Genomic DNA, 18,835 nt, shown 5'->3' with positions numbered 1-18,835 from the left:
ACGTTTTTCAAGTCATACCATTTTTCAAGTTATGCCATTTTTCATAGTTATGCAGTTTTTTTATAGAATACAAATAATGTGTACAGTGAAGTTCAATTTAAACACTTGGGCAACTCTGAAACTTGCTAGTGTTTAATTTTTCTAGCAGCCCTTTTACTGTGGTTATACTGCTTATGTTTTGACTACAGACTACTGGAGTTTGCATTGATATTTTGAAAATATCAGTGTCTGTTTTATTTGAGGATTACTTTTGGAGCAGCTTCTTCTGTAGATCCTGATTAAAGCAGACATCAAGAAGAGGCTTTTTTGGCTCATGTCAGTAAAGATTGCATTGTTATAGAACATGCAGGAGATAAATGTTTGAGACTGACTGAAAGGCCCAATTCTGGCTTCACTTAGTTTTGAGTGCTCACCTTTTGACCTTATCTTCCCCTGCTTGTGCTTGCTTTCTTAGAGGCAAAAAGAGTTCCTGCTATGCTTTTAAGGTTGTGTTGTATAGGAATACTGATTTCCCTTCCTACCTCCTAAAGTTTAGGACTTTAGGACTCACTATTTAGAGTTGTCCACTTGATGTAGTGGGAAATCAATGATGTCAAAAATGTGCTGAGCTTCACTGGGTACATTATTAGAAAAGCTGAGTTATACTTGCTGTATGTGTTGGTGCTTGCAAACCATATGTGAGTTTACAGTGATCACTAGGTTCAGGCCTGTAACCATTACATCATACCCTGATTTTTCCTAGTCTTATGTTGATATAAATTCTTGACAAAATAATGAATGCCCACTAACACAATGTGTGTGTAAGCAGTGTTAAATTACAGTGTCTATGAGATGGAGATTGTTATGTATTTGCAATTTGCTTAATTTAAAACTGAAAATTCTAATGCTTGTGCCTTTAGAAACTTGTTCTGGAAGTGCAGTGGAGTTGCATCTGGGACAGAGGTCTGTAAGATTCTGTCCAGTTGGGGCACTTCATAAGAATTGCCTCCTGAAGAAATTGTTTATAGACACCAGTAGTATTACATGTGGTGACAGAGGCTACTGTACCATGCAGACATGTGCTTCTGTGAAATTGGACATCTTTCTTTTCCTCCCAAGACTAGGAAAGGAAGATGAAAAAAAGGCCTGCTGCTTTGCCCAAGAAAGGTTTGAGAAGGCAGAACAGTAAGTAGTTTGTCCCCAGAATGTGGCAGAATTCCCCTAGTGCACATTTCCTGTCTTCTTCAGAGTGCTTCTTAGCTCTCATGCTAGTTTTGGTAGGGTCAGCACTTTCCCCTTCACCTTAGCTGGAGCAGTATGCAGGGATGGAAGCGTCTGCTCAAATGTTCAGAAAAGGATGGAAAGGAAGGGGTTGGGAACCACTCAGCTTGAGCAATGGCCACTCATTTGTCTCCATTTATGCTGGTTTTATAGCCCATCTTATGTGACCTGTGTGCTCATTTTACATTAGAGGATTGGACAAAAGCATCAAGCAGGTCTTGGAAGAAGGGTAAGGGGATCTTATCAGCTCAGCAAAATTTAACTTGCTAGGTGTACAGGCTGCCCAAGATGAAAGTATGTTCTTCTTCAGGAACATTATATGCAATAAGAGTCCTGATGACTCTTTCATGAAAGAGCTTTTGGCTTGCTCTATTAAATAATTAAATCTCTCTTCCTGGAGAGGCTTTTCGTCTGTGCCAGCAAAATGCTTCTGGCTTCTTGTACGAAGACCGTGAGACTAGGCTCCAGTATGGCGAGTCACAGTTGTTTTATATGGACGCAATTTCTAGAAATGTAATTATAATCTTTCTAAGATTAAAATCTAAATTTATTTTACTTTTGGCTAAAAGGGCTTGACATTTAATAGGTGTCTTCAAACTTGTTAGCCTTGATTTCTGTGGTAACCAAAGCCATTGCATAGTTTTCTTCTGGGATTCATTGTGCTAAATATCTTCAATTCTGGTGTAAAGTAATAAGATCTTGGAGTTGCTCTGAAATCCTGGATTATGGGTGTGGACTGTAGACTTGAAGTCTCAAAGATGTGCAATCTCTGAGCTCCCAGAGAGCTGCCTGGCAGCAAGGAGGGTTTTGTGCAAGTGCCTGTATGCATTAGTGTCTGGAGAGAACCACTTCATGTTCCAACGGTTGCACCTTGACTTGCTTTCTTGTTGCATCTTGCAGCTCAACATAAACACCTTCTCGCATAGAGAGAGGTAAGAAAATGAAAAACTGTCTTTGAAGAATAAAAAAAAAACCCAATAGGGTTTAGAGAGCCTGATGGGTCTTCATTGTCATCACAGAAGATCAAAGAAAACCTTGGAGCTGCTCTTTCTACTCGGAATTGGAAATAACATTCTTAATTACAGAAGTGAGCAGGTCTGACAGAGTATTTTCTTCAAAGGGAGAAATACTTCATCTTTCAGCCTTTGCATTCTTTGCAGCACAGCATTTTTGAAAAATTACACCTGTCCTCAAGTGGAAGACTTGTATTTAAAGTTTTCCCAAGGCCAATCTTATCTCAGTTGGATGTACTAAACATGAGGTTGTGTCACCCATTTCAGCAAGGTGATCATAGTGAGCACACTACTAAATAGAGAAGAAGAAAATGCCAGCAGGGGTGAGGAAGATTAATAATGTGAAGGTGCTGGAAGTTTACTTACTATATTGCAAGCTCTATTTTTCTGCTCCTTCCACTAGGGAAATCAGTACTTGTCTATCACCTCTCTGGCTTAAGTGATGCTCTCAGGGTCCCTATTTTCCACCAGCAACTACAAAAAATGTGTCTCCACTTATGAAGCTCTTTTGTGTCTTGTTCCAGTGTAGTTTTAACCTCCCGTGTCCTTGTTTTTAAGCAGTTAACTTTTGCTACCTTTATACCTTGTGTTAGGACTTCAACCTCTTACATCAGTCATGGGGGGCTTTCTTTTGGGTTTTTTGTTGGGTTTTTTTTGTGGAGCTTTTTTTAAAACTTGTTTGTTCTGGTCTGCAAATGTGTCTTTCTCACTTAACCATTTGGAAGCAGAAGCTGTTTTTTTCTGTAACATATTTTCCAATCTTTGACTCGCCAGGGTCATGATCATTGGTTCTATGCGAGTGAGTCATGCATTACATGGGGTCCAAGTTCTGGACGCGCTGTTTAAAGCTATTTCTGTGCTTCCTGTAAACAGTGTGGTCCCTTTCTGTGGTTCACCAGCTTTTGTGGCCATCTAGCTGGTCAGCCAGAGGCTGTGAAATGGTGGCCACAAGGCACACGTTTTGGTTTTGAGAAGGCTTCGGTAGTGCTGACAGGTGTTATGCCTTTTGAAATGGATGGTTCATACTGCATCTCTGCTGGCAGCTGTGAGGAAAGGAAGTGGAGGGAAAAGTAACTAAGGTGGAAATACAAGAGGGCACAAAGCATATCTGTGTAGTTTGAGGTGACTGCTGAAATATGGTATAGATATGAGGGAAACCTTGCACTGAAGGAAAAATGGATGGAACTTGGGGAGGAATGGCAAGTTGACATTGGTATGGAGATGTGTTGGGTGGTATGTGAAGGTAAGCATGTCTCAGGATGATGTGAAATCTTTCACATGACCTTTTGTTTGGGATTTGTGTGTTCTTAAAAGCAGAATAATGCTGTGTTATTCCATGTTTGGTTTTGTGTCCAAAGTGCAAGTGCTCAGCGTAGTAAACCTCTTTCAGGCTTCACTTGAGATCCTTTTATGCCACATCCATCAGCAGTAGGATGAAACACATCTCACTGACAGCTGAACTGCTCCTCCCCTGGCTCTCCAAGGTGGCAGTGATGGACTGGTGTCATCATTTCAGTCAGTTAGGTCTGCAGTGAAGATACTGCTAGCGTGTAGGTCTCTGGAGGTGAGGGATGGAATGTGGGTGTGGGGGATTTTTTTTGAGTTTTCTATGTTTCTGAGATAAAAGTGAATAAGAATGCTATAAAAGTAGTCTGTAGGGATCAATCTTAGTGGCATCCTGCAGCGAGTCTCTGTCATAAATATAAAGACATCTCTGCATGTTATTAAGCTTACAGTGGAGTTCTGTCTGGGGTGTTTATGGATATAATGAGCATATTTGAATGAAAAAGCTTGAAGTTCCAGGTTCTGTCCAACTTCAAAACATGATTGAGAGCATTGACAAATGCACACATGTGGATGGGTAACTGCTTGCTTACCAATCAAAATTGGGGTAAACCAAGAAATGTCCCAGTGCTACACAAAACGAAAATAAGTTGGTTCATGCTGAGTGCCAACCTCAAGGCATTTGTGACTTCCAGAGAAAAGTTTATACAGCAAACACTAGGCCCATGTTTTATTTTCCTCCATAAATGATGATGGGCCTAGTGATGAGTTTGTCACCAGTTGGCAGACTTCCCATATACTTGCTGGGAAAGGAAAGTGCTCAGCAAATAGCTATTGTGAAATCAAAGGTAGTTTTCAAAAGAAAAAAGAAAATAATTCTAGATAAATTTATTTGGGAAGGAAGACTGGAATGTAGAATTATTAGTGGAAGAGAAAATTGTCCCCTTATCTTTTACATTGTGTGAATGTCAGAAGTCTTAAGATATTATTGTTATGTAAACATAACTGTGGGACGGTTTAACTTCTAAAAGTCTAATGAATGCATCAAGCCAAGTAAAATATTCATTAGAGTAATTGGTTCAGTTCAACCTCTCAAGGCTACAGCTTGGAAATATACACACTATTGCCTTTAGAAATGCAGCATGTTGATTCACCAGCCATTTTGCCCAGCTCATTTTCATTCCATATGCTTACTATACTTTGCTAAATCTAATTAACTGAGGTAGCAGTTTGCAAGCAATATTTGATACATTTTTAATCTAAAGGTTAAGTAGTATCCAGAGTGAAACCTGTTCAGTTGTAAGACACATCAGAAATTAAGATATTCTTGTATTAAAACAATTGGATATGGAAGTTCTTACACAATTGATAATAATATAATAAAAAGTTAGTTGTTCCCAAAATAGTAATCTGTTTGTTAATACACTTAGATATGCCTAAATGAAGTGTAAAATTCATTAATGTGCTAGCTAGACAGTTTTCACTGTAGGAAGCTGGCTTTAGTATCATATGATGAATTCATCATACCCTCATAGGTTTTCCTCTCTCCTCCCCTCTGTGATGGGCATCTGCCTCAGACCATATGGTTTTGGAAAATTTTAATTGAAATTCTTCTGTCAAGTAGCTGAGCTAGAGAAAGCCTAACTTGCTTATAATTGCTAAAAATGTTGTAGAGACCTTCTGTTTCCATGCGGAGGAGCAGGAACTTGAAGCTTAGCACAGGCGAGTAACTTGTGCCAGGGACAAGCTTTTGCTTTCGATGAAAGTCTGCCGAATATTGGCCAACTTGTGTACCTTTCACAATTTGTTCATTTCCAACAGAGGCTTGCTGGAGTCTCTTGTGACTGTGTCCTCATGAAACCTGTGTTCTCTGGGACTTGATGAGTCTCTTGTGACTGTGTCCTTATGAAACCTCTCTTGGCTTCTCTTGCTGTCACATCTATAGATGGCTCTATACTGTCACAGGTCCAGTGCTTGGTCCAGGTGCTCGTGTGCCATCACCACGGGCGGCAGGGCAGGCTGGTGGAGCTCTGCATTGTCCTCAGTTGGAATTTTAGCCATCTGCCATTGCCAAATGTGGGTTCTTGTGAATGGCTGCTGTCTCTAAATGTTAGCCAGTTCCCCATACCTTCCTGAACCCAGCACATCGTCACAATGGTTAAAAGCAAGTGTAAAAATTGACATAGACATTGGCACTCTTCTGGCTGCTCTGCAAAGCTAAGCACAGAGGTTTAGTGAGTATTGATTCTGTTGCAGAGACAAATAGGTGCTTCTTGAAATGCACCTTTGCAACTGATTGTGGGTCCTTGAACTACAGCTGCTACCATGAGGTTTTAAAAAAGAAAGCAACTCCTAGAATAAACACCCTCCTGCAGTGGTGTGTTGAGAGTGTGCTGCCAGGACAGCCCTTGCTGGGGGTGTGGGTGAACGTGCCTTTGGAGGCAGCAGTTCTGTGGGAGGACACAGAGGCTGGCTGCTGGGGAGCTGTGCTCAGAAAGGGTGAAGCAGCGAGGGCTTGGGGACACAGCTGCTGAGCAGAGGGGGGACACACAGGTAGGCTTAGCAGCTTGCATGGGAGAGAGCCAAAACTGAGGTTCTCATAGCAAATGGTTAATTCCTGTTTCAGTTTTTTTGGTCAGTTTTTCAAGTATCATACATGCCTTTGTAGTTTATGAATGGGGATTAGATTAAAAGAATGATTTGAGTCTCTTTGAGTTTATTTTTTGTTTGTATTTGTACATCTTTTGCTTAGCAAGTGTGAGTATTCCCAATAATCAGAGGGCTAGGGTAAACACTTATTGGTCTTATTCCCCTGTTCTACTTTGGCAAAATGTTAGAAAAACATTTTGGATCTGATTATCAAATAATTTTGCATCTTTTTCATATGCCTCTTGAACTCTTCCAATTAAGTTTTTAACCCCCGTATTACTGCTTCGCCTGCCTTTCTTCGTTAAATACATTATTTCCTGGTTTCAGGTAGTATGACTGACAAATTTGGAATACTCCACAGTATTTTAAAGAAGTTTATAAAAATTGATGAGCTTTTTAGATGATTAATCTAAAAAGACTTAATAATACAGCCCTCTTTTATTGAAACACAAAACTTAATGTTGACTGAACATTGAATCAAGGAGCAAAATGTCACTATTCCTGCATTTCTTTTTTATTTCTAAACATATATAGCTTTGAAAATATTATTCTTACAGCAATGAAGTCTACTTCTAGCACAGAGCAACTCTTTATGAGCAGTTTTCACTGGCAGATTAAGAAAGTTGTGACATAGCTATTTACATATTTCCAGTAAATATGGCCTTGCACTGTTACTGTTACTGAGATCTTATTCCATTAGTAAAATTTTATGTAGTACCAAATATAATTTTTGTACTGAAATAAGTATAATAGCTAGAAAGTGTTTATAGACAGCCTTTAATGTCACGCTCTTGGACTGTGCCTGATACTGTATGGTGCTGGTGATAAGAGTAAGAATTATGAAAAATGCCAGTGTGGGCACAGTGGAATTTGTTATGGCAGTGGGGTTCATGATCTTGCTAGTGTAATGTTTATGGATATGGTTTATGTGTAACTTAGTGAAATGTCTTAAAAATGTATTGTAGTTTGTATGTACATAATGCTGTAGCATTATGATATTTTTGTAGTATCAGTCATGACAAATGTATTGTATCTCACTAGAGCGAGCTGGCACCACAACTGGTTTTTCTGATAGGCTGTGTATTTCCATCTTCGTCGCTGATGTTTGAAAACCTTTTGGTCAGTGTAGAGCTTAGGTGATTATATGAACCATGGGGGAACAGGAAACATCTGAAGAGTGTTTTTCTGTTTGTGCTAAACATAGTGAGGATTAATTGAAGTGTACTACCAAGGAAGACTAAACAAATGTCTGTATTTTTTTTTCGTAATTACTTACCTGCTGTTGTAGAAGCTCCCAGCATCGTTGAAATACACAATGTTTTCTTGGATCATAACATTCCTTTGTTTTGCGGACTTATTTATAAAATAAGCATAAGTAAGCATGTAGGACTTAGTTGTGTTAGTTCTTCATACATCTAAGTAGTCTTTGCTCAAGGTAAGTATTTTCCTTAATGGCTTAAGTTGTTTTGCACAGTGGCAAAAATTTCTTTGGCATTTGCACCCTAGGCTCATGAAAGCTTAGTTAAGACTTTGTGTGCCAATGCACACAGAAGCTCTCTGATCATCTGGGTGTCTGCTCACAGGTAATGTAAGGGACAGAGGGGTCCTGTTGGCTTCTGTAGGGCTGAAAGCACGCGTGTGCTGCCTCGCATCTGAGGTCCACGTTGTAGACTGTGTAGTAATGCACAGAACCTGAGATCTGCTCTGTGTGGTGCTGGCAATGTGTACATTCAAAACAAGAATTCCTGCTGGCAGCTTCATTTTATTGTCTCCTTGAAATAGGCACAGCAAACTACAAGTGGTCAGCTTCTCAAAGGGCACGCCGAAATAGATCCTTGTTTTCAGAGATGGAAACAAACCCCCTCATAGGTGAATCACTTGGGAAAACAACAACAACCACAACAACGACAGAAAAACAAACCCGACCGGGAATTTTATTGCCACGCAGCCAGACAAATAGCAGTCCGAGATGTGGATGCTGTGGGCTGCAAGGTGTGATGTGCCGGGCTGTGTTTCCGCGCCGTGCCTCAGCAGCCCTGTGCTTGGCGAAGGGCTATAATTAGATTAGCAGCCTGCTCAGCAGCGGTGCCAGCCTGCGAGCCTCAGCGAGCATGTGCTGGATTCTGCATGTGCCTCCCGCTTATTGGCGGCCGGGGTTGCTGCCTGCCGGTTTGATAGGTTTCCCCAGTAATCTTTATGCTGCATTACAGACATAGATACAGAGGTACTGCGTGCATGCAAAGGGAGAGGTGCTCAGCTTGTAGCGTAAAAGAAAGCCCACAGATGAAAGGCACCGGTCTTTGTTGCAAAGCATCAGTACTTAAGGACTGCTAGCTGGGAGGAGAGAGGTCAGTGAAGGAGTTTTACTTGGTGGTAATTACTTTCAGGTCTTTATCTCTCCGGTAAAAAGAGTCATGCATGAAATGAATACTGTTAATCATGTCATCTGTTTAATTTGATCTTGCTTTCGTTAATATCATGTGTACTCTGGTGGGAGAGCCATCAGATGACAAAACATATCATTAGAGTGGGTTCGGTTCAAAAATAGGGTGTATTGGTATGAGAATATTGCTTTCATTTGAAATTTTGAGCCTGTGCATGAGAGTGATTTTACTGGTTGCCCTTTGTTATGCTAATAGAAATATTTCTTTTATTGGAATGTTTTCTGCCGAGCAATTGAATTAGAACATTTCTGTCTATTAGCATATGAAGATAAATCTGTACATATTCATCAATTTAAAGAATAATTTTGTGAAGTATTCTTTAATATGATCACAGCAGTAACTATCTTGATGGTTCTCTTGCAACAAGGTAGAGGGATGAGGAGTATTATGCTATTGTTCTTTCAACAAAGATGCTGGAGCCTTCATGTTTGGGTGGATTCTTTGTTTCATCTACTGGCTTTTATTTTAAATGGCTTTCAAAATGAAACTGAAGCTATTCAGCCTGGTAGAATTCAATATATCCTTTGCTTGCACATACATGTATTTTATACATATTTATTGTTCTCAAAGGCTTAATTTGGCCCAAAGCCTTGTTTATTGTGAGAACTGCCTTCAGCAGTAGAAAGAAACAAGATATATATATATGCCAATCTTTTAATCTGTGAATCTGAGACTATTACAGTATTTATCATAGCGTCATACTCATTTAAGTTTTTTTTATACTTTACCTACGCATCAATTGATCACAACTTTTCCTATAAAAAGTACGCATATTTAATGAGAACATTCTACAGTGAAAGCTGTTCAGAACAAAAGAAAGCAGGCATAAAGTGTTAACAAAAAGTCTCATAACGTAGCCATGACTCATTTGATGGGTTTTGAATATGAAGGCTGACTGATGAGACTTCAGAGTTAATGCCCTTGTCTGTGTCAGAGCCCACATGAACTTGTATATTAAGTCACCAGTCATCTGGCTGGCTGGCTGCCACCATGCGTCCGAGGTACGAGTAGATTGTCTCAGCCAGGATCAGAAAGGTGTTAGGAACAGGAGCTATTTTGGTATTAGTCTTCATTCTTCCCTCTGCACTTATCCTTGAAGAGGTTTTTTTCTTCTGTATAAACCACAGTAAAGTTTAGGCTGTTCCCTTTTAAAGTATGTGGTATGAAACTGTGTTACCTTCTGAGTAGATACCCTGAAATGTGAGTATTTATTCAGTTACCAACTTTATATGGCAGTGGGTACAGCAAAGAAACATTCTTTATTATTTGTGATTGTATGTTAAAACAGAAGAGTATTTGGGATGTTTAATCACAGCTGGTACTTAACAGTTTGTTTGAAGTTTTGCTGTTGACTAAAACAGTTAACTTGGTATTTATTTTAGTCAAGAATAAGTTGTTTTCCCACATCCCAGGAGCTGTTTTGGAAGGTGTTTTCTTTTAGGCAGACTTGGAAAATGGCATTTTTGCATTGTGGCAGTTAAGCCTGGACAGGGAGGACTCGGGATGTGAAGGCATGTTGTTCTCGAGCTGTTTCATATTCCCTCATTGCCCCAAGTTACAAACCAAAAGTGTTTTAAAGATGCTCTAAGCTGATTTATGCCTTGTGCCTTTTTTAACAGAGGCTCATCTTAAGTAATTTATCTATGTTTTTGTAGCCTTCACAACAGCATCCCATGAAGGAGTCACTGAAATTAATGATAGTAACAGTGAAATGTAGAAGGGAAATATCCTTACCTAAATCACATTTACCATATCAGACAAGTGGGTTTCCAGGAGAGGGAGAGGCTGATATTTTCTACTCCATGTATTAGGCTATTCTTATTTATAAGCAGCATAAAGTATGTCTGGAAAAACGCTGTAAAAGTTATCATATTTTTGGTGGTGGATACAGGTAATGCCACCACCCGCTGGAACTGAAGTGATACACCAGCAGCTATTCAGGTGTGGATGTCTTTGCCTCTAGAAAGAGCTGTGATGATGTATGCAAGCATCAGAAGAAAATGTGACAGTAGTGAAGCTAGAACTGGAGACACTGTAATTTAACTTTGCGATAGCTTAACAGCAGGGAATGTGCTACTTTGTTATTGCTTCATTGCGTTACAACCTCATTTTTCTTCTCGGTAAACTAAGAAAACAAATTGAAGCAACAGTTCGTGTGAATTACTCTCTAAAAAGTTGACGTCCTTGATGCTATAAGCATATTTTAACTATAACCAGTGTATTGGTCCAGGAAATTTAACACACTTCAGATTATTATCAATGAAATTTTGTCTTCAAGCTTTGTCAGTGAGTTTCTTGATGTAAAAGTTTTTAATTACTCTTTTGTTAGGAGATATACGCGTAGCATGTTTGTTGTGTGCCTCTGTGAACTGTTCTCATTTCTGATGTGATGCCTTGCAGTTAAATCTCCAAGTCCTTTGTTATGTGAAAAGGAAACTTTTCTTTCCTGACAGGAATACAGTATGTATGTGTATATACGTATGTATAGCACAAGAGTATGTTGTGAAAATCAAGATCTCTAGTATTCAATTAATATGTGCAGGTAAACATATATAAATACAAATATATTTTCTACCATATAAATCTAATATTTGTTTGTGGAGAAAACACTTTCAGTGTCATACTAGTATTCTCATCATAATCCAGTGGAAATACTCTTGGAACAGTAATGTTAGAAACAGCAGATCTGGCTGCTGGCTGAGGATGGGATATATGCAATAAACTGAGTGTCTGTAATAAACAGTTCTGCACTAGCTCTTCCCTATTAAGATATTATGTCCTTTTACTGCTCTGCATATAAGTGAATTTTGCATTATTTAAACCCTTACCAAGTCTAAAGGGGAAAGATGATACTTAAGGTTAATGCATTTTTTTTGTAGCCTGTTAGCAATGAAAGAGATACTCCAGAAAAAGTCGTAAGGCTTTAAAGTATTACCACAGTGTTTATTTTGCAGGATTTGTACTTACATGCCTTACAGTTTTTAAGTCAAGTAGCAGCCAGTGATATATGCATAAAGGTTTATATTAGAATGAGAAAAGTGACATTGTTCCCTAAAGCTCCTTTTTGCTTTTCCTCTGTTTTTGGAACCAACTCCAGTTATTACTTTGCTGATGAAATGACTATCTGCTTAAATGGTCGAGACATTCAATAGCCCATCTATAAATGCTTATTATAACACTTTGAGAGTTCACAGGAAATTGATAGCCTGTTTTCTGTATTTTGTTGAGTGAAGGTCATTTCATTCTTCAAATCTGAAGACTTTTGGGCTGGGTGGTGTGAAGGTGCGGGGGATGAGCCCTCTCGGTGGTCATTCCCTCCACACAGTGTGCATCAGCTTGGGAAGGCCTTATTGTTGTGACACTCTTCCCACATTGATGCAGAGCTCTGTTGAATGGGGTCCAAAATGTTCCTTGTATGCAGACGGCTGTTGCTCCAGTTCAGGGACATGTGTCCTCCCATGCCCTGGGACTGGGCACAGGAGAGCTGGTGGCAGGGAAGGTCTGCCCTGCCCTGCCCTGCCTTCCCTTCCTGCAAGGCTCTTTGCCTGGCACAAGTTACCCTGGGGACTAACCATATGGAATTTAGAAACTGGATGAATGAAATGGCTAGCTTTGGGAAGCTGTGTGTCAGACATTTGCGAGTAGTGTTTTTTAGAGCAGGAGGTGAAAGTAGCTCTTTTTTGCAGTTCTCACAATGATATGGGGAATTAAATGCAAAATGGATATTAATTTTTTTTACACTTAATCTCATGTTATGATTAATTTAAATTGTTCTAAAATGTATTACCTGCAGTATTAAGTATGACTTGATAGATTAAATGAAGAATACAGCCAGCAAATAGTAATCCTGGACACTATTGTCTGCATAATCCTGGTAATGAGATTCCTTTCTTAATTTCACGTTGTCTTTCATGGATGTGCTTTGGCCACCTGTAGACAAAAATATTTGCTATATTTTTCCATGAAGCGCCTGCAGCTTCCAACCTCGATCCTAACTTTGTATATATGTTATTTTTAAATATTAATCCTTCCATAACAGATGTTATTTGGGTTTGCGCCCTGTTGTGTAGCTGTAGTATATTGGTTTATTAATTGAAACAATATTTATACATCGATGATGATCCTATGGCCATCTACTTATTTGACCACTTATCAGTTTGGTATGGTAGAATTATTTTACTGTATTATCCATACCTTCCTTAATGTGTGCAATACAAAAAACCCAATTAATGGCAAGGAAGGATGTTAAAGTCTTGCTTTTCTTGTAAGAGAGTTTAACATTGTGGAAGTTGGTAGACTACACCAAAGATTATTCTGCTTCCTGATTAGGAAGTCTATAGAAACAATGCTGTAACAAAATAATACAATGTGTCAGAAGACTTGTATGTTAATAGTGCCGTTTAACGGGAGAGAAATGTGAATGCGCAGTGGTATGCACATTTTCACAAGTTTGTGAACATGGGAATAGACCCATCTATTTAGGGTCCTTTAGAGTCCATGAATATTAAGTGGGTTTTTTAAGGTCTGGTTTTGTATATAATGTTACTGAAGGAGAGATGTTAATACAATGTGGTGTGTTGGCCTGTAATACAGAAGCACAATATGATACGGTGCCTGTGCCAAAATGTTTTCTGCTGTATAATCTAGGCAGAAAAAGGCCATAGTGGAAGGGAGAAATGGAGACAATAAAGATGAATTATCTTTTATGTGACTACAAACTGTGGAGTTGCAAGGTAGACTGAACAGTCTGTGCTTTAGGATTATAAACCATCACTACAAATGTCTTTACAAAGAGTGAAAAATATAGGATCAGTGTAACTATTCCTGTCTATGTAAGTGCTTACAGTACAAACTTCCCAGGTTAAGGATGATTTCCTTCTGTCTCAATGTCATAATTGTCATTGGGTATTTTGGGCGTAGCAGTCATCTGGAAATGAGTGTGCAGCTTTGTATTTCTACTGTGACATTACAACAGCAGTCTAGTCAGTAGATGTATGAGGGACGTGATAAATTATATCCCTTCCTCTTCCATTACTGTTACATCAGCCCTACTGTAATCCATGGTTCTGTGCTGTGTGCTGTCCCCTATTTTCCTTTGCCATATTGTGGAAGGCACAGGCTGCTATTTTGGTCCCTAGCTCTTCAGGGTAAAGTCTGGCAGGGGCTGTGCAATTGCTGTAAGTTTCATGTGAAACACAGGTACTGCGGAGGGTGCAGCAGAAGAGGACCTCCGAATATGATGTCATTATCATCCAGTGTTTTGGTACCACAGTTCTCCTCTCCTTACTGCTGCCACTTTTCTGAATTTGTCTGCTCCATTTTCTCATTTAAATCTACTCTTCTTTTTTTTCCCTACTTTCTCCAGTCCCTCTTTCTGCCCTTCAGTTTCTACCTGTCATTCAACCTTGGACTCTTTGACATCTTTGCAGCCACCTTCCCTTCTTGGGAGGTGGATATCTGTGCTGGTTTCAGCTGGGGTAGTTGAATTTCTTCCCAGTGGCTATATGAGGTTCTGTTCTGGGTTTGTGCTGAACACAGGGTTGATAATTCAGAGCTGTTTTTGTTGTTGCTCAGCAGGGCTCACACAGAGCCAAGGCCTTCTCTGCGTTTTGTGCTGCCACGCTGGTGAGGGGGGCTGGGGGTGCATGGGAGGGTGGGAGGAGACACAGCCAGGACAGGTGACCCCAGCTGACCAAAGGGATATTCCAGACCATGTGGAATCATGTTCAGTATATAAAGCTGGGGCAAGAAGGAGGAAGGGTGGATGTTTGAACTGATGGTGTTTGTCTTCCCAAGTCACTGTTACATATGATGGGGACTTGCTTTTCCCAGGAGTTGGCTGAACCTGCTCATGGAAAGCAGCAAAGTAATTCCTTGGTTTGTTTTCCCTATTTAACTGTCCTTATCTTAACCCATGAGTATTCTAGCTTTTACCCTTCCTGTTCTCTCCCTATTCCTGATGGTTGGGAGAGTGAGCAACTGGCTGCTGACTGGAGTTAAGCCACAATATCCAAAAATATCACTTAGGCAGAGTTGCCCAAGGACAGCACACAGGTGAAGAATGTAAGTTCTCTTACCGAAGATGGTTAATTTTTTTTAAGTTATTATGTATTTATTTATTGGAGCAAGATGTCCTTGACTCCTGCTGGGAAAGCTCATTCTGACAAATACAAATTGTGCCCCTGACCTTTTCAATTCTGACATATCTGCTTTTTTTTCTCTAAGCCAGTTACCTTTTTACTGAAAGCAAACATCTCCGTTCATCTTCCTGTCATCTCTAGATCAGGCCTTTCTCAAGTGATTTATGAGCTTTGCTGACCACTCTCTGCAAACAGGGCTCCTTTCTGTCATGCCTTCATGCAGATACCTCACACCAGCTGTGTTTCTGTAAGAGCTTGATCCAAGGAGCTGCTTCTGCTCCTCCTGCTCTTCAGAGGTGTCTCAGACAGTTGTGGCATGTTACTGACCTGAATTTTGACAGCTTCACTGGTGCCTGCAGGGCTCAAAGATGTGTGGGTACTTAACTGCCTTAAAGTCACATTTATTTTGCCCTTCTTCTTTTGCTGGCACTTGGCATGCATTGGGTGCCTAAAGGATCTTGATACAGGCTGTCCACTGGGAGGAGGTTTTTCAGACTGCCTTCATTAAATCCTCGCAGAAAAACAGCCACACAGATTATGCTCCTATCCTGTGCTAAAATATACAGGATTTGGGTTCTTCATCTGTAGGGTGACTTGATGAGGACTATGGTATGTGTAGAAAAACTGGGATGCTTTTTTTACTATCAACTCTGATTTTGAACTCACTAAAGAGACAGAGTTTTTGCAAGTATTTTTGCTTTCCGTATGCTACAAAACAACTTACACTTTCACATTTTATTTCAGCATGAAGTACTGAAGCCTAAATTTGCAACTCTGAAGCCTAAATTTGCAGCAAAAGCATGCCTATAACTAACTCTTAAAACACATCCATTCTTAGAAAATATTACAGATACTAAATCCATCTGCTGTTGAATTGCCATTGATTTTTTTATAATTACTCTTACTTCTGGCTTTGTGGAAAATAGTCCTGGAAGCATTAGGATCATACCCGGAGTTGCTGGTTTGGTTTTTTTTTTCCTACTTTTCAGTAAAATTAATCATGGACTTTTCAGTGTGTATCAATACCTGATCAGAGGGAGTAAAGAGCATGGAGCCTTCTAATGACAGGATAGGAAGCAATGGGCACAAACTGAAATACAGGCAATTCCATTTAAATGTGAGCAAATACTTTTGTACTCTGAGGATGGTCAAATGCTGGTTACCCCAAGAGGTGGTGAAGTCTTCATCCTTGGAGATTTTCAGAACGCAGCTGAGATGTGGTCCTGGGCAGCCTGTTCTAGGTGGCCCTGCTTTCAGCAAGGGCTTGAACTAGACAGGCTCCAGAGGTGCCTTCCAGCCTCAGCTGTTCTGCGATTCTGTTACTAGAAACCTCCAAACAGCAGACCAAGCAGGCCTTTCAACTCCAGACAAGTTATTTTTTTTTATATATTAATTCTGCAATCCAAACAGTATAACATTTTATAGCTGGGTATACCCTAGGTATGAGTGTACACATGTATAGGTATGTATACACCTTCTTATTTCTGTCTCCAGTGAATGCACTTGAAAACTAGGACAAGCTGGAGAATATCAGAGATGGAAAAGGGAAGAGTACAATGTTTTTATACATATATATTTTAAATATCCTAATGTCATTTCATACAGGCCACACAACGTTTTATGCAGTCATTGAGAGGGTTTTTTCCCTTCTCCATAAAAATGCTACATCTGTATAGTAAAAAAAATGCTGGATAAAATTGCTTTAAAGAAAGCTTTATTTTTATTAGATGATTTCTCTTGGGCACTACTTATACATAATTGCATCTTTGTTCCGGTGCACGTTGAGTGTAAGTGGGCACAAATCATCTAGGAGGAGATCTGGAGGAGAGAAAGCAGAGAGCAGAAGGCTCTGGGTCAGAAGAGGGAGGTTCTTCCTCAGCTAGACTCCTCCTTCTCAAAAAGGTAGCTCCAAATTAAGCCATAAACACATAAAAACTGGCCTGAGTTTATGTATCTATATAGAGCATTCAATACTTTGGATTTTTTCAAATACGTTTTGGAGTCCTATATGTGTATAATTATGTCTTTGCTGGTATTCAGCTCTATTTCTGCAGCCCACAGCTGTATCTGGCCTGTCTTATGGTGCTCTTGAAAACTAGAAAGCTGGACAAGGCTGACTGCTAAAATTGCATGTAGCTTCTTGGCATATAGGTGGTCCTGAGGGGTAGTGTTGGGGGAAGCTGTCTGTGAGCATCCTTTGTAGCATGAATTGGATACTTTGTGGGGAAAAGGAGACACTTGTACAGCTTTTCATTGTGTCCCTTCAAAGCCATGAATCTTGCCTTATGATATTAACACATTTTCTTTCTCCTTTACAACCCACATGAAAGTCAATTTTCCCCTTCTTTAAATGATGACCATTATTTTGTTTGGTGTTGAAGAGACTTTCTTTGTTTATATCTTGGCCAAGATAAGTGACAAAGCATTCAGACTTGAGATTTTCTATATAAAGTTGAAAAAAAAAAAAATCTTTCTTCCCATAAGCATTTGGATTTTTATTTGTTAAAGTAAATGGCAATGCCAAGTTCTGTCTTCTGACTCTTCATGGTCAAATATGGCGTGGGGTTTCATTTTTCCTGCTTGTTCATAGGTCATGAAATAACTTCTTAGAAATGCACTTGCAAAAATAACAACAGTAATAATAAAATCTGTTTTGAAGATGAAAGAAACACAACTCTGGTTCTGAGAGCTTGCTCAGCTTCATGTTTAACACACCAGCTTCAATCACAGCCACTAGGAAGTTTGGAACCCTTTTTTTTGTTGTTGTTGTTGAATTTTCAAAAATTAACCTGATAAACCCTTTAATCCTTATGATCGGTACCATTCATTTTAGTTTGGCAATTATGCCTTTTACACTTGAATGGATTACTTTCTTGGGTCAGTGCAATTGTCTTTTGAAAATCATTTAGAGGTATCCACTGGTAGTGAAGTTGTCTTGTCAGGTATCACAAGCGTGCAGGAAGAACAAATGGGTTTGCACTGACAGTTCCAGTCTCCCTCCCCTGCTCTTCTTCACCTCCTTGCCTGTGTGTTTTTAATCATCCCTTCCTCTCTCTGTCCCCCAGCCCCTTTTCTTCTCAAATCCACAACCTCATGTTTGCTGTGATTTTCAGTTTCAAGGACTGTTAGGCCATCCAAGAAAAAGTCCTCTTCATACTTTAAAGTGTGAAACTTGCTCTTCATTTCCTTTTCATGATATAGCTGGACATGTTCACATGTATGATGTGACATTCTTCAGTAGAAGTGGGGCCTGCCTGTAATTGAAGCTGCCCTGCAGGTCAGAGGTTGGCTCGGCACTGCCAGCAGTGTGACTGTTGCTTTCTTGCGTGGTTCTGCCCTTCCAAACTTCACAGGGAGGAGACAATGGACGTCAGAAGTTCCTGTTCAGCTACTTGGAGCATTTACATGGTGTTCTCCGAGGAAGAGTTTACTGGGTTTTCTTTAGGAACTTGATATCAGACCTTCAAAACGGGGTTAGCAATAGTGCCTTCGACATGTACCAGGGTATTAGTTTCCTGCTTTCCCTCACAGCTGGAAAGGAGTTTTCATTAAGTGTGAAGGTGTTGGATGAGCTGTTTTTAGGATGTTTCTTCCTGAAGCCTGCCAGTTTGAGGATTCTGTCACACCAAGCCCAGTGGTGATGAAACAACTGCAAGCTCCACCAAGGTAGACTTGCACCAGGGGCTTTTGTGTGGAGCACTGTGACAGAGGTGTGATTTTTTTGAGAATTTTGCAATGTTTGGTTTCTTTCAGACACAGAGGTTCCAATCAAAACATGACCCTGTACCTTGCACTACTGCATCAGTGCCCTTGCTCTGCTATGGAAAAATTTGGAAGCTCAGAGTGTTTTTGTAGGAGAGAAACCCAGCTATGGTGATGCCTTTGGGGATTTCAGTTGAGTTTTGTCTTCAAAATGAAGTTGTTTATTACATTTAGAAAATAAGTAGCTAAGACTAAGAAACAGGTGGATGAGGTTAATTTTTAGTACTGGTTTATTTCAATTTTGTACACTTGTGGGAGAAGTCAGGTGGCCCAGTTACTAATG

General features: G+C 39.8%; 1 protein-coding gene across 5 annotated transcripts in view; it reads left to right on the top strand.

Annotated features, from left to right (window-relative positions):
- The window catches only part of FAM110B (family with sequence similarity 110 member B), a 114,444-nt gene that overhangs the window by 42,964 nt on the left and 52,645 nt on the right, over positions 1-18,835 (top strand). Inside the window, exon 1 of one of the 5 annotated variants that reach the window (XM_088066000.1) lies at positions 8,424-8,554. The exons of the other annotated variants lie outside the window; for them this stretch is intronic. The gene's annotated coding sequence lies outside the window, so the exon portion shown is untranslated. Of the gene's footprint in view, positions 1-8,423; positions 8,555-18,835 lie in introns of those variants that run through there. 5 annotated transcript variants of the gene reach the window in all.

The sequence above is a fragment of the Pseudopodoces humilis genome, chromosome 1, assembly GCF_049639895.1.
Source record: "Pseudopodoces humilis isolate 2021_Gansu_Grassland_sample_001 chromosome 1, ASM4963989v1, whole genome shotgun sequence".
Lineage (NCBI taxonomy): Eukaryota > Metazoa > Chordata > Aves > Passeriformes > Paridae > Pseudopodoces > Pseudopodoces humilis.
The sequence above is the reverse complement of the archived record's forward strand: the minus strand, read 5'-3'. Positions and strand labels throughout refer to the sequence as shown.